Below are 14,930 nucleotides of genomic sequence, written 5' to 3'. Positions count from 1 at the left end.
ACTTTAACAGTTGAATGAATGCAGTTTTACAACTGAACCAACTCACCACACAATACTAACTCAATACCGCCCCCTAACGACCAGAGAGAGCAAATGTTTATCTATAAAAACATAACTTTCGACGGAAAGGATCTAGAGACCTGCTTCTTCTTTTGACATATTGAGAAATTTCCGGATTAAAATTGATAGCCGGCCGAATGTTTGACATGTCTGTCTTAAATCGTAGAGCACTTTGTGTAATTACTACACTCTTCTGCATAGACTCATTCTTTGGTTTTGTTTTGATGTCATTTTGTGTGTTGTGTAGGGAAGTAGGTCAGTCTCAAAAGGAGCAGTAGGCCACGAGAGCAGCTTGGGATGTTGAAGAGCAAACAGGCTGAAATATGAAAATAAACTTGGCTTGCAACTATTTCGTGGACTGCCGGACCTTGCCCACATCACTTGCACACTCCAAAAATAGCTCAGTGCTAACCATGCAAGGGGACATTTTTACTTTAACTTTCCAAAATAAGATTCAGACTGTGAGAGAACTACTGTATTTATGTGTGTATAACATGCATTTTGTACCTAAAAAGATCCAAAAATGTAGGGGTGTGTTATACACAAGTTTTTACAGCAGTAAATTTGGGTATTTTTGCAATGTTTCAACAGTTGAAAAATATCGCTGACTAAAATCTCATAACATTGGATGCAGCGGGAATCGAAGATGGATCATGGTAGTGAGAGCACTGAATGTTAAACACTAGACCACTAATGGTATAAATTACATGTGAAAAGGTTTTCCATTTCATCTCATTATCGCATTATTTTTATTCAAGATACCAGAGACGAATGTTTGAGAATGGTAAACACAGTAAGTCATTACATAAATACATTTTTGGTATTTTATTTCATTATTTATGTTTTTAATAAAATATTTTAATCATTGCAGCGTGTAATCAACAACAATTGTCACTTACAATTCTTATATTGAGAAAAAAGTGAAACAAAATTTTAGACACATTTTAATACACACATAAATTCGGTAAGTAGAAGTCAGGGAACCAATGACACATTTAGGGTAAAACATGTAATAATAATGATAATAATAATGATAATAATAATAATCATCATCATCATCATCATCATAATAATAGGGCGGCACGGCGGCTGAATGGTAAGCGCGTCCGCGGCACAGTTCTGAGGTCATTAGATTGACCCTTCCTGGGTTTGCATGTTCTCCCCGTGCTTGCGTAAATTTCCTCCAGGCACTCCGGTTTCCTCCCACATTCCAAAAACATGCATGTCACATTAATTGGCTGGTCCAAATTGTCCCTAGGTGTGAATGAGCGGGTGAATTGTCTGTCCCTGTGTGCCCTGCGACTGGCTGGCAACCAGTTCAGGGTGTCCCCTGCCCACTACAGCTGAGATCGGCTCCAGCACCTCAACGACCCTGCTGTAGACAATCATTATCATCATCATCATCATATTTATTTTAAACCATGGCGACCAGATGATGTAAGTGCTGTGAATGAGTCAGATCGGGTGGCTTCTCCTGCTACTGGTAGCCATGGAAACCAGTACTGTTTCATGTGACGGAGAAAACCCCTACACCCCCCAGAAAAACGGCCTGAAGAGCTATGGGCGCTGCCAGGCTATGCTTGCTCAAGACACACCACAGGAAGTGGTGCCCCGATGACCTGAGTGGTTAAGCGGTAAATTCTTACAAAAACAGTTTGCACGAGCTTGGCTATGCATGACACAAAAACGAAGCCGCCAAGTGATTTCCTCACCTCCAGGAAAAAAAAAACTGCTAGCCAAACGAGACATATAAATCTGACTTGTAGGTTTGCTCCTCAAGACCTCAATCACGAGCCGTAAGGGCAGATAAACACGGAGCCGACTGCGTAAATCCCACAAGGAACCCCACTAAAGAAATGCTCCTCGAGCGTGACGGCAAAACCAATGCCGCTGGGGCATGAGGTAGATAAATCTTTAGTTGTGAAGAACTAACATGGATCTTAGCACATTTTCACGTATATTCCACATGGACTTGAAGTCGATCTCCTAAAAACAAGGTGTGTACACCTTTGTCAGGCCAAATTTGAGCACTATTCAAGGCTTTTCAAGACAATTTTCCGATTTCTCCAGTACCATTGAAAAAGAAATCTGGTGTGAACCATGTCTCTTGCTTTTTAATCAAGGCATATGATTTTTGGATGGAAGGAGACCAAGAGGAAGGCCGCGATTGACGTGGATGGATGGTGTTATGAGTGCACTGCAGGAAAGAGGTCTAAATATAATGGAAGCTAGAGCTCTTGTTGGTGATAGAAAGGAGTGGAGAGGTGTTGTGAAAGGATAGTGGGATTGTGGACGCGTTCTTAAGGATGGACTGGGCACCCGTATGATGCGGCAGGGGTAAACCAGTGACAGCTGTCGGGCCCTGCTGTTGAACAAAAGAGTGTGTTGTGTCACCCTGACCCGAATGACATGGCCACTTTCTGGTGTCCCGTTTCATCTGGAGGGACGAAAGCATGACCAACTTGGGTGCCGAGGTGTTTAATTTGTTTGGGTGTTTGGGCATTTAGGTTGGCCATGGTCCAAACATTTTTTTGTGTGCTTTTTTATGCTATTTATTTTCCTTTTATTTTCTTTGTTATTGTATGTGTGTGTCTTGCTGTCGGTCACCCCTCTTGAGGGATATGACCAAGGTAAATAGATAGATATGATTTTTAGATCTTGAGTCAAAGATATTTCTGGATTCGAACATCCATCCATCCATTATCCGCACCGCTTATCCTCAGCGGGGTCTCAGGGGGAGCCCATCCCAGCTGTCTACGGGCAGTGGGCAGGGGACACCCTGAACTGGTTGCCAGCCCGTCACAGGCAGAGTTGGGTTGGGTTACTTTAACTGGATTACTTTCAATTACTTTTGGATTACTCCAATACCAAATATGCCAATAAAAGACAAAAGAAACATAAATAAATATGAATAAAATTATGACTCACAACACGTGGTAAACTTTCTCTCCTGGCTTTGATCTCTTTGATATCCGGCAAAACTAACATAAAATGCGAGAAACAAAATGAAAATAAATCCAAACCGCTTGCCAACATCATTTTTGCCGTTCCAAGTATTTCGTTACTCGCCAAGCCTGCACAAAATTTTGTAATTTTATTCATATTTAGTTTCTTTTGTCTTTTATTAGCATATTTGGTATTGGAGTAATCCAAAAGTAATTGAAAGTAATCCAGTTAAAGTAACCCTACCCAACCCTGGTCACAGGGCACACAGAGACAGACAACTCACATTCATTCACACCTGTATCAGTCTGAAAATCACTGGTATCAAAAAGAATAGTGTGCTTAACATGTAAATGTTGGCAAAATGGAATAATCCCTCCGGAAAGACTACAAATTAATTGCTGCCCGAGTGAACCTCCCTGTAATTTTCACGTGTCTACTTTGCAGTGAGCTCAGATTTAATTGTGAGGGGAGAACTGATTCCCGGAACGAAAGACTTCGGGGAGCACGGCAAAACAAATGCTGCTACATCTCTTACTTTGAACTGGCTTCTTCCACTGATAAGCTTTTCTCCTAAGGAGTTTCACATCACACATGAAAGTCGAAATATATTCCATAAAAAGAAGGTGAGAATTATTTCGCAGAGAGAAAAATCGAAGTAAAACCCTCTGGCTGTGTTTACTGCACAGATATGTTTTGAAAATATATAGTTTATGCATTTTTCAACACACTTCCTTAGAAAAAAATATCAAATGGATCGACAAGATACGATTTACCTCCTCCAGGGAGAAAATTATCTCTCCAGACATGAAAGCGTGTGCCCGTCAAGTCGACTCGGTCGCATCCATTTTTTTTTCTTCTTCTTTCAAATGATGTTTTGATTTTGCTTCTCAGTAGCTGGCCTCGAGTAGAGTTAACACAGTTAGGGCTTCAAAGTATGGTGTTAAACCTTCTTCTTCTCAGATCTCAAGTGTTTTAGGATTGCTTGGGTCAGCTGATACAGAGACTGTTTTGTGTTATCTGCCACTCAGTTACCACCAGTGTTGGGCACGTTGCTTTAAAAAAAGGAATTAGTTATAGTTACTCACTATTTTTTCCAAAAGTTTACTGAGTAACTCCATAGTAAAATTAACTAGATACCAGGGAAAGTACAGTGGCTTTCGAAACTATTTGGCCCCCTTGAACTTGGGCTTGGGAAATATTTTTGTATCCAAATCCAGCTTTAAACTTCTCCACAACAGTATCTCGGACCTGCCTGGTGTGTTCCTCCTTCTTCATGATGCTCTCTGCACTTTGAACAGACCTCTGAGACTATCACAGTGCAGGTGCATTTATACAGATACTTGATTACACACAGGTGGATTCCATTTATCATCGTTAGTCATTTAGATTAACATTGAATCATTCAGAGATCCTCACCAAACTTCTGGACAGAGTTTCCTGCACTGAAATTAAAGGGGCTAAATCATTTTGCACATCCACTTTTTCGTTATGTATTTGATAAAAACGTTTAAAATATCCAATAGTGTGTTCCACTTCATGATTTTGTCCCACTTATTGTTGATTCTTCACAAGATTTTCATTTTGCAATTACCTTTTTATATCTTTATTTTTAAAGTCTGAAATGTGGCAAAAGGTCACAAAGTTCAAGGAGGTTAAATAGTTTCGCAAGCCAATGTAACTACTTCCGTTACATTAAAAATAAGTTGTTGTCTTTCAAGGAAATTTTCTGAGCGGTGGAGATAATGGATGGATGAATAGAGAAGACCAGACAGGTATTTGTGTTATAGAACCTTGAAGTGCAATAAGAAACAGTAAATAATAAAATAACAATCAGCAGTAAACAATATAAAGTGAGTTTAATAAATTATATCCAACTCAAATGGTCCATTGGTGAGCTGGGAATTCCGACTTTTTTTATATAACCAGCTTTTTCAGCTAGACTCATTAAAAAGAGCCAGGGCTCTTTCGGCTCCCAAATGGCTCCTCAGGTTGTTTTTGTTGTTTAATCCATCCTTACGATATCTGCACCGCTTGTCCTCAGTAGGGTCACGGGTGTGCTAGAGCCCATCTCAGCTGTCTTCGGGCAGTGGGCAGGGTACACCCCAAACTGGTTGCCAGCCAGTCGCAGGGCACACGGAGACAGACAACTCACTCACTCATTCACCACTAGGGACAATTTGGACCGCCCAATTAACCTGACATGCATGTTTTTGGAATGTGGGAGGAAACCGGAGTGTCCTGAGGGAACCCACGCAGGCATGGGGAGAACATGCAAACTCCACACGGGGAGGCTGCAGTAGCTGGACTTAAACCCTGAACATCTGCACAAGTTTCATTAGGGTTTAAATTGAGCCACAGTTCGCCATTTTGGATTCTTAACCAGAATTTATAAGTATGGCAACAGGCCAGGATTACGGTTTAAATTGAAACCGATTGTTATCGTTCCTAGCATTGTGTTGGAAGAGAGGGATCGATGCCATCTGTCCGGAGGGAAGTGCGGTCCGTTCCTGACATGATACGCCCCAGCGATTTGTGTCATCTCTACCGCTCTCGATCAATACGGACTCCTGCGGGTCAGCAAGCGTGGCCACCATTTTTATTTTTGATGTTAAAGAGGCGTTCATTGCCAGCCGCGAGGCCGGCACTAGTGTTACCTTACAGCTGCAAACCTATTGAAGAAAAACGTTGAGGGAATTGCTTATCCTCCTGTGTCCGTATGGGGTACTAAAAGGAGCTGATGGAAAAGTAAACATAATACTGCCTCTCTGGGTACCTGACGACTGTATTTGGTAAAGGTGGGTAGATCAATCCAATTATCGATATTATTGATACTGAGGAAGTAATTGAATCGGATTGATACTATTGTCCTGGGATCTATACTTTACTCCTCCGCCAATTTCATCAAAGTGCCACTTCTATAGGCAGATGACACAATCCCACTCTCTCTCACCCAGCACCCTTAGTCACTCTCTAAGTTGATGTCTGATTTTTTTTTTTTAACAAAAGAAATGGACAATGGCAAATGGCTTCAATGGTCTGCTACAGTCGCAAATGTACATAAACACATTAAAAAAGTTTACCCCAAAGAATGCAAGAAGCTACATTGACATTTTAAACGTGTTATCGTTCCTGAACAAAAACGTGTAAATCAGTTGTTTTTTGTCCATTTCATTGCTGATTTTTATGGTTTGCCTAACTTGACTTTTGCTCTGTAACAGTTATTGTAGTAAAATCTTATTTTTTTTATACTGGTAATACTGGTATACTGCCAATATGCAATGCTTCTTTTCCTCTGCTGCTGCGGACACTTTTGCCTCATAGCCTGCCTTCCCTTGTGGTGAACACTGCCCTAATAAAGGACACCCTGTCACATTTGCGCAGGTGGACCCACATGCAGGGAAGCGGAAAATATGACAGGGAGGTCAAAATATGGTATTTAATTAAGAAAATGAGGAACAAAAAAACAAACAATCAAGTGGTTGCACAACAACATGTTCAAACTAGAAAGAAGACCTCACAAACCATGGCATAACTGGGAAGAGTGTGATATTGATGGTGACCCAACTCACGAAAAAAAACGGAAAATAATTCATTATGAAGGCTATGACAGGCAGTCGTTTGTCAGAACAGGGACATCGAAGCGACCGGGGTCTCTCCTTGCAGCTGGGGCAGGGGAGCACAAGCTAGCAAGAGGGCCAAAGCGGCTGGTATCCCTCCTTGCAGACGGGGGCGCCAAAGTGGCCGGGGGCTCTCCTTACAGACGGGGCAAGGGAGCTGAAGCCCCTGCTGCTTTGGGCTTCCTGTTCAGACGAAGGACTGTTCGTTTTTTGGGCGTCGGTCAGGTCATCATCAGAAACACCATCACACTGTTTGCAAGTTGAATCCTGGTTCTTCAGTTATGGTTTTTTTTCTATTTTGGACATGTTGTTTTTTGATCCCTTGTTTGTTTCTTTGTATCTTTTTTGATTATTAAATACCATATTTTTGAACACATTGCCATGTGTCCTGCTTCCCTTCCTTGACCGTACCAATCTGTGATTCTGCATTGAGCTACTGCACCATCAAGAGAGGATCCAGGATAGTTGTACCCTATTTTGGTAACCCCCAAATTGGGCCTTAAAAATCAGAAGTGCACCTACAAAAGTGCCTTTTGACATAAAAACTGGAAAAAAAAAATCACAACCAAACGACCTTTAAACCCTACCGAGCTCCTCCGGCGTGAAGTCATCCGGCCCTCGTAGGGAAAGACTTGATTGTTTTTCCTTTTTTGTGAAAGCGAGGAGGAGGACGTCGTCAATGTTGGCGGTGCGTTCGGGTGCACTGCGACAGATTGTAAATTCAGCGCCTAGAGTCACGCTGTGCCATCATCCATCTTTCCATTTTTCCCCTATCTTATCCGCACTGTCACTTGTTCATCTTTTTCTTTAAAAACAAAAATCTGAGTTTAGGAAAGAGAAGAGGCGGTGAGATCAATTGCAAATAATCTTATTTAAGATTGTATAGATTAAGAAATTATAACCTTTGCTTAATTTATATGAGAAGGATCAGAATCACTTAAAGATACAATTCTATCATCTTTAAATAGCCAGACCAAATTGAATGGCCATTGTGTATATTTTAGCGCCTCCTAGTGGTAAAATCTTCATTCATTTTTTTTAATAGTAATCAAAAAATATATGAATTTTCATACAAACGTACATTTTTATTCGATATTCACAGGTCCAGAAATGTGTATTTTTTGTATAAAATGTGGCTCATGATCGATTGTCCGCCATCTTGTTGCAAACGGGTGAAAAAAAATAAATTAAAATGGTGAGATTTGATCGCTTTGAGTCTCCGTAGTTTGTAATCTTCCCTGCGCATTCATTTTTTGGTTGCACACATGCTTATGTGTAGTACTTTTTTGGGTAAATTAGATCATTTTGATACGATCATTTTGTAAATAGCTCGCATGTTTATGTTAAGCATTTTTGGGGGGTGGGTAGATCATTTTGAGTTGTTCATTTGGTAAGTACAGTATCTTGCATGCGCAAAACAGAGCGACCCCGCATTACACAATACAACAACTTATCGTAGCCAAATATTACAGAGTGTCCCTTTAAATTGCGTGTTAGAAAGTGTCTTCATCAGAACAACAAGCAAATAACTGTTTTAAACCTGATGAATATTAAATCAAATGTTGATCATTTTTTAATACAAAAGTATTTCCATCATTTTTGTCCACATTCGTAAAAAGCTTCAACATAAATCCTACAAAAACCTATTGCCGGTAAAATAATTACATCTGTTTCATCGTTGACCAATCTAATGCAAAACGTTCAACAAGGTTTAGATTTGTACAAAGATACAAGCAATTTATTTGTTCAAAATATGTTTAAAATATTTTAATAATGAGTCTTTCATGCGTTAACCTCCTGGATTTAATTATTTGGCGTAGACCACAAATAATTCAATCCAACAACTCAAGTAAATTAAGGTTTTCTTTTTTCTTCTTCTTAGAAATAAGACCTTAAGTTAAGTAATACGCAATTCAAGTTTGTTCAGAAACCAAAACTGAGTACTGTATGATATTTTTAGGACTACTGCACATTTAATGATTATAGACCCCCACAAGTTTAATTGAATTCAATAGTTAAGAATTATAACATTATAATCATTTTTTATACGTTTACCTATAAATCCGGACATTTTTTATCATATTTTTTCCTTTTTAAGTCTTTATCACGTGTTTATCCTGTAGTGCCACTGTCACGGTTGCCCGTTGCCCTCACTTGGCCCCGCTCGTTTGGCGCCAGCTGCGGCTCGTTGCCTGATTGGCTTCCCTCCTATTTAAGCTAAGTGCTCTCACTCACCCCTCGTCAGTCCGTCAATGAACCTCTGCACCCGCAAGATGTGCGTTTTGAGTCTGTCCGGTATCCTGCTTGTGTTTCCTGTCCGGTATCGATCCCGTCTATCTCGTCCTGTTTGATATCTGACTCCAGTCCCCAGTGCCAGGTATCGATCCCGTCTGTCTCGTCCTGTCTGATGTCTGACTTCAGTCTCCAGTATCGGGTATCGATCTTGTCTATCTCGTCCTGTTTGATATCTGACTCCAGTCTCCAGTGTCTGGTATCGATCCCGTCTGTCTCGTCCTGTCTGATATCTTGCTACAGTCTCCGGTATCCGGTATCGATTCAGCCTGTCTCATCCTGTCCGATATCCTGCGCCAATCTCCAGTATGCAGTATCGATCGCGTCTGTCTTGTCCTGTCTGATATCTGACTCCAGTCTCCAGTCTCAGTAATCGATCCCGTCTGTTTTGTCCTGTCTGATATCTGACTCCAGTCTCCAGTATCTGGTATCAATCCTGTCTGTCCTGTCCTGTCCGGTATCGACCCCGTCTGTCCGGTATCTGCTCGTGTATCTGGTATCGATCTCGTCGGCCTCTGGCTTCCTGTTTTTCCACGCCGGACCTCTGTCTTACTTCTTCCGCCCAGCGATCGCCGAATCACTGGCGTTTGTGTTGGCGCGCATGACTGCCCCATTCCCGTAAAATAAAGCTTGTGTGAAAACGTTACGCATCTGGGTCCTCCTCCTGTTCTGGTTCTGACAGCCACGTCTAATCTCGTTGTAAACAATGTTAACTACATTTTTATCGATGGCAATAAGGACTATTTTAATTCTGATTTTAATCAGATCGAAAAAAGGCGAACCCGGTATGATTTTTTTGTATTGGATTTCGGATCACCGCAAAAAATGATAAGGTCAAAAGGAATAGGACAGCTGATTGGTACTAAATAATGTTGAATGTGTGCTTGTTGACCAATATTGAATTATTGACGGGATCCTACATAAGGTTATTGTCTCGAACAAAAATAGGAAAAGCATATCGCGTTAAAGACGAGGATGTGCAATTGTGCATTTAACTTATGTGAAACCGGTTTAGTTGTGGAGTCTCTCAATCAAATGCAGCTTCGATTTGTTTATTTGCGATGCAAAGTTTGAAGGTTGAAATCGAATAATTGATGTAACCTTGTGTCCTTATACCTTTGTTCGGGTGAAAACGCCATTTATTCATTCATTGACTACAGTTGACCGCAACTGTGTCAATCACTTAACTAGGTCACTTGTGGTTATTTACTGTGTTCTGTAATTATACAAACTACCACAAGATTGTATTGAGATGAGCTAACACGAAAAAATAGGATGCAAAAGACGTATGACAGGTATTCATAATTTTTTGTTTTTAATTAGGCACAAAACGTGTAGTGTCCCTCCTCACAATTAGGCAGATATATGCAAAATATTCCCCGCGCCAGGGGAGTCCAGGAATTTAGTCTCCCATCTGGCTTGTTGACCTGTGAGGCTTGCTTCCTGTAGAACTGTTAGGAACACATCACTTTTAAAATGGCGAATCCCATTAACACAACATACGAGGCAGTTCTAAAACAGACGGGGATTGTGGTGAACAACGATAGCATACCGCTCATTTCTGTTTGGAGAATATGGAACCTTCCCTACCCTGTTGCTATGAGAAACTATGAAACAAAATAATGTTTGATCGTTGACCCATCTAATGCAAGAGGTTCAACAATGCTTGGACAATCTGTTTAATCGTTGACCAATTTTAATGCAAGAGGTTGAACGAGATTTCGATTTTTCCAATGAGCAATTTTCTTCCTCAAAACAAATCAACAAAAATGTGTATTTTAATAATGAGTCTTCTGACTGTTTTGTCATAGTTGAATTATTTGACCTCCAAACACTGCGGTGTTACAGCGAGTGTTCCTTGTTTGCTTTTTTCCCTTTTTAGGTAGGCAATTATGGCTTTTCGAATGTGCTTCTTACCGCTTGTGTTGTGGTTTGTAAATCATTGTCCAGCTAGCTCCCCGTTAGCGTCGGGGCTGCCGGGGACATCCCGTTTTGTTTGCTCCCGGGTAGCCTTCGTTAATGCACTCAGTGCGATGTTTGGCTGCCTATCCAGCTCGCCTGCCGTGTTCATTTGTTTATCCCCATCCGGGTTTGCGTTTGTTGCTGTAGCCGTTTTTTGTTGTTGTCGCCTGGTTAGCCTGGTTGCTCACTGCATGTTTTTTGGTTGGCTGGCCCCGTATTTTTCCGCTAAGGCTGCGGCCGCCTGTTGTTGATCAGTCCTGGTCAGCCCCACTTAGCTGTGTTGTTAGGCTAGTTAGCTAGCCTGCTGAGTCCATTGATTGATTACCAGCCGCCATAGCCGTTTTTCTTTGTTGATTACCGGTAAGCCTGGATGCTCACTGCATTTTTTTGGGTTGGCCAGCCTAGCGTTTTTCCGCTGTGGCTGCGGCCTCCTTTCCATGATCCCTCCTGGTTTTAACCTTTTTTTTTTTTTTTTTTTGCTAGTTAGCCACTTTTTTGTTGTACCATTACCACATCCACCAACGACAAAACGCCTAGACATTCACAACAAAAAAACTATCAAAACTTGAAAAATTTGTAACCTCTCCGACCAAATTACTCATAGACCAGTATGGTGACTGGCTTGCTAGGATTATGGTGTTCTGCACATGTCACAGCTCAGGATGTCAAGGACAGGACAGACTGTCTTCAAATTGCATTTTCTCTGAGGATATTATGAAACGATGATATATTTATAGATTTGATGCAAAACTACTTCCCAACATTTTGCACGTTAAAGAATTTGGCAATACAGTACTTTCACTATTTTGCACTTTAGTTACTGCTTGTTCATTCCTTTGTGGGTTTTGTGTTAAATTGTCTTTATTGTATTTGATATCAAGTTTTTGTGCATTTTGTTATGCAAAAGTCTGCAGACAGCAGACAGGTTGTATGTGTGTGTATTAGGTTGATGTGACTGGCTGTGTGCGCGACTCAGATAGGCTGGTGCATGCTGTCAGTCAAAAAGTGGGACGGGCGCACAAGTCAAACTGAAGCATGGAGAAAGCTAGCTTTTCGCAGCTTGTTGCATTGAAAATAAATTCATCAATTAAATTTGACTATGAGAAAAGCACGGCGGCGCAGTGGTTGGCGCAGTGGTTGGCGCATGTGCGGCACAGTTCATGTCTTGGGAACCTCCTGCGTGGGTTCAAATCCAGCTCCAGACTTCCAGTGCGGAGTTTGTATGTTCTCCCCGTGCTTGCGTGGGTTTCCTCCGGGCACTCCGGTTTTCTCCCACATTCCAAAAACATGCATTTCAGGTGATTTGGCTGGTCTAAATTGTCCCTAGGTGTGAATGAACGAGTGAGTTGTCTGTGTCCGTGTGCCCTGCGATTGGCTGGCAACCAGTTCAGGGTGTCCCCTGCCCACTGCCCGATGATTGCTGGGATGGGCTCCAGCACCCCCGCGACCCTACTGAGGAAAAGCGGTGTAGCTAATGAGATGAGAGATGAGATGAGAAAAGTCAGAAGAGGGCAAAGAAATGTTGATCACCAGCAAGTGTTCCATAGACTATTATTGGGTTCGAGAGGTGACTAAAAGAAATAGTGGTGCTGCAGGTCCGGCCTACTGCGGCTATGCTACGTAGCAACTCTCAGAAACTAAACATGCTGAGCCTGTATCTTACCAGCGCCAGATGTATAACTTGTGAAGAAAATGACCTGGAGCTGCAATTCCTGGAAAACCGCTACATTCAGGAAGTTTGTATTTTAATCAACATGGAGACCTGGCCCAATCCGGGGATACAAGAAGCAAGCGTGCAGCTAGCCAGCTGCTTTCTAAATTGCTTTCTTACACTGAAACAAGAAACCTTCCAATTTCGTCTTACTTTTTAAAAAAACAACAATGACCATTCATTCAACTGCAAATTTGTGTTCTGTGTTATAATTATAGATCTACATCTGCTATTTTGTTACAGTCGTATGGTCTCAGTCGGTAAAGACGTCATCTTAAGGTAAGTTTGACCCTTGGGATTTTCATAAAGGGACGTCGCTATTTCACAGATTTTAACTTTTTACGTGGGGTTCTGGTCATCATTAACCGTGATAACTGAGAGATTGTTGTACCTTTAAAAAGAAGGAGGAAAGGTAGGGTGAGGTAACTAAGTAGTGATAGACAAGCATTTGCCGCGCTACATCCGTCATGCTAATTTACGGTATATTGCGCGCGCCTTCTCGCGGGAGAGCCCATTTACCATCTGGCGGCTGAAGTGAAGAATCGTGCCAAAACTGCGGGTTATTTTCCCCTGAGAGCATTTTTCAACTCAATGGCAAACCTTGTTTGTGGATGTGTGAGTTTATTTGACCATGCAGATAATGCACACAAAGCAAGGGTGGTTTGTGCATTCGGGGATGGATTTTACAAGAGTGATTGGAATAAATCGTTCTGACAAGAGGTTTACGGGGAAAAAGCTGGAAAAAAAGCCCTCTGGAGTGGATTAGAAACAGAAGGACATCGTCCTTCACCACCCACATGCCAATCAAAAAGTATGCTGGCAATGCAATCACAGTAATAATTTTAATTCAATCGGATATCGAAGGACTCTGACCCTATTTCATTGCTGCATTATTCAGACAAAAAGCATAAGGAAACATTTTGCAACAATAGTGTCAGAACCAGAACCGACGGTAGACCCAAACGGGTAACGTTTCACACCAATCATTATTGCGGAAGTGGAGAAGTCAGGCGCGGGAAAAGAAATGCCAGCGATTCTGCGATCGCTGGGCAGAAGAAGCAGGAAGCCCACGAGATCGGAGCGTGGTCGGAGGGCGGAAATGAGTCGAGCAGCCGGGACGGGAGATCTGAGCATGGTCAGAGATCAGAACAAGTCAGGTAATTGGAGACGATCGGGAAACCAGGGACAGGGGATCGATACAGGATACAGGATACAGGATACAGGACAGATCTGGAACAGAAGCCAGAGTCAAAAAATGCTTGCTTTGCAAGTGCAGAGGTTCGCTGACAGACTGACAAGGAGTGAATGAGAGTACTGAGCTTAAATAGGAAGGGAACCAATCCGGAAACGAGCAGCAGCTGGAGCCAAACGAGCGGGCACAGGTGAGGGCAATGGGCAAATCATGACAAATAGATTAAATCCATCACTTGAATGCGACAATCCAAATGTGGCATACATTCCACACAATGCATGCATTTATTCAATTTCCAGACGCTTACCCTCACAATAGAATTCCACATGATGCCGTGTAAATGCAGAATACTGTATTTTCCTAATTAATTTAATAAGATTAAACTCCCCCCCAAAAGAACAAGCCTTCCCCCATCCCAGAAAAAAAAACAGTGTTCAGGGGACAGGAATAACATACAGAGTAATTAACACAGCCCAAAAGATCATTGGCTGCTCTCTTCCCAGTCTAGAGGACATTGTGATACCATAGCAGAGCCATCAACATTATAAAAGACACTTCCCATTCCAGCCACCACCTCCCTCTGGTAGGAGCTACAGGTCCCTCAAATCATGGACAAACAGGCTCAGAAACAGCTTCTTCCCCAGGGCCATGACCACCCTAAACAAGCACACAAAGCTGTGAAAACATATGTGACCCTCTGCCAAAATGAGTCGCAAGTAGCAACGCTCTATTTTTAACTACAGCCTGATAACGGAGAAAAAACGAGGAAGATCGTGAAGAAAAACATATTTTACCGGAGTTTGATAATCCACATAAATAGGGAAAGTACCGAAAACAGAGATTAAACATCCATATTTCTGCTTTTAAAAACAAAACTAAAGTTATTTTATTGATTGTTTGTATAAGTATGTGCTAAAGATGTCTTTCAGTCTGGTCTAATTCTTTATTCATACGTGTACAGAAGCCTTTGTTAAAATTTAACTTTAAAATTAGACTATCCTTTAACTGTAAACATTCGGATGACATCACAATGAAAGAAGTTTGTCTCTTATCTAATTAAGAATGTCTTAATTTGATACATATTTAAGGGGTATTTACGTTAAACAACCTTTGATCAGTTACTACCTCCACATAATCTGTAAAGCATTAA

General features: G+C 41.5%; 1 protein-coding gene across 2 annotated transcripts in view; it reads right to left on the bottom strand.

Moving 5' to 3' along the window:
* Positions 1-14,930, bottom strand: part of LOC148356745 (ankyrin repeat- and BTB/POZ domain-containing protein 3-A-like) — a 121,310-nt gene that overhangs the window by 57,462 nt on the left and 48,918 nt on the right. The window lies entirely within an intron of this gene.

This window comes from Urocampus carinirostris, chromosome 11, assembly GCF_059441175.1.
Source record: "Urocampus carinirostris isolate Australia breed hairy pipefish chromosome 11, RoL_Ucar_1.0, whole genome shotgun sequence".
In the NCBI taxonomy this organism is placed as follows: domain Eukaryota; kingdom Metazoa; phylum Chordata; class Actinopteri; order Syngnathiformes; family Syngnathidae; genus Urocampus; species Urocampus carinirostris.
The sequence above is the reverse complement of the archived record's forward strand: the minus strand, read 5'-3'. Positions and strand labels throughout refer to the sequence as shown.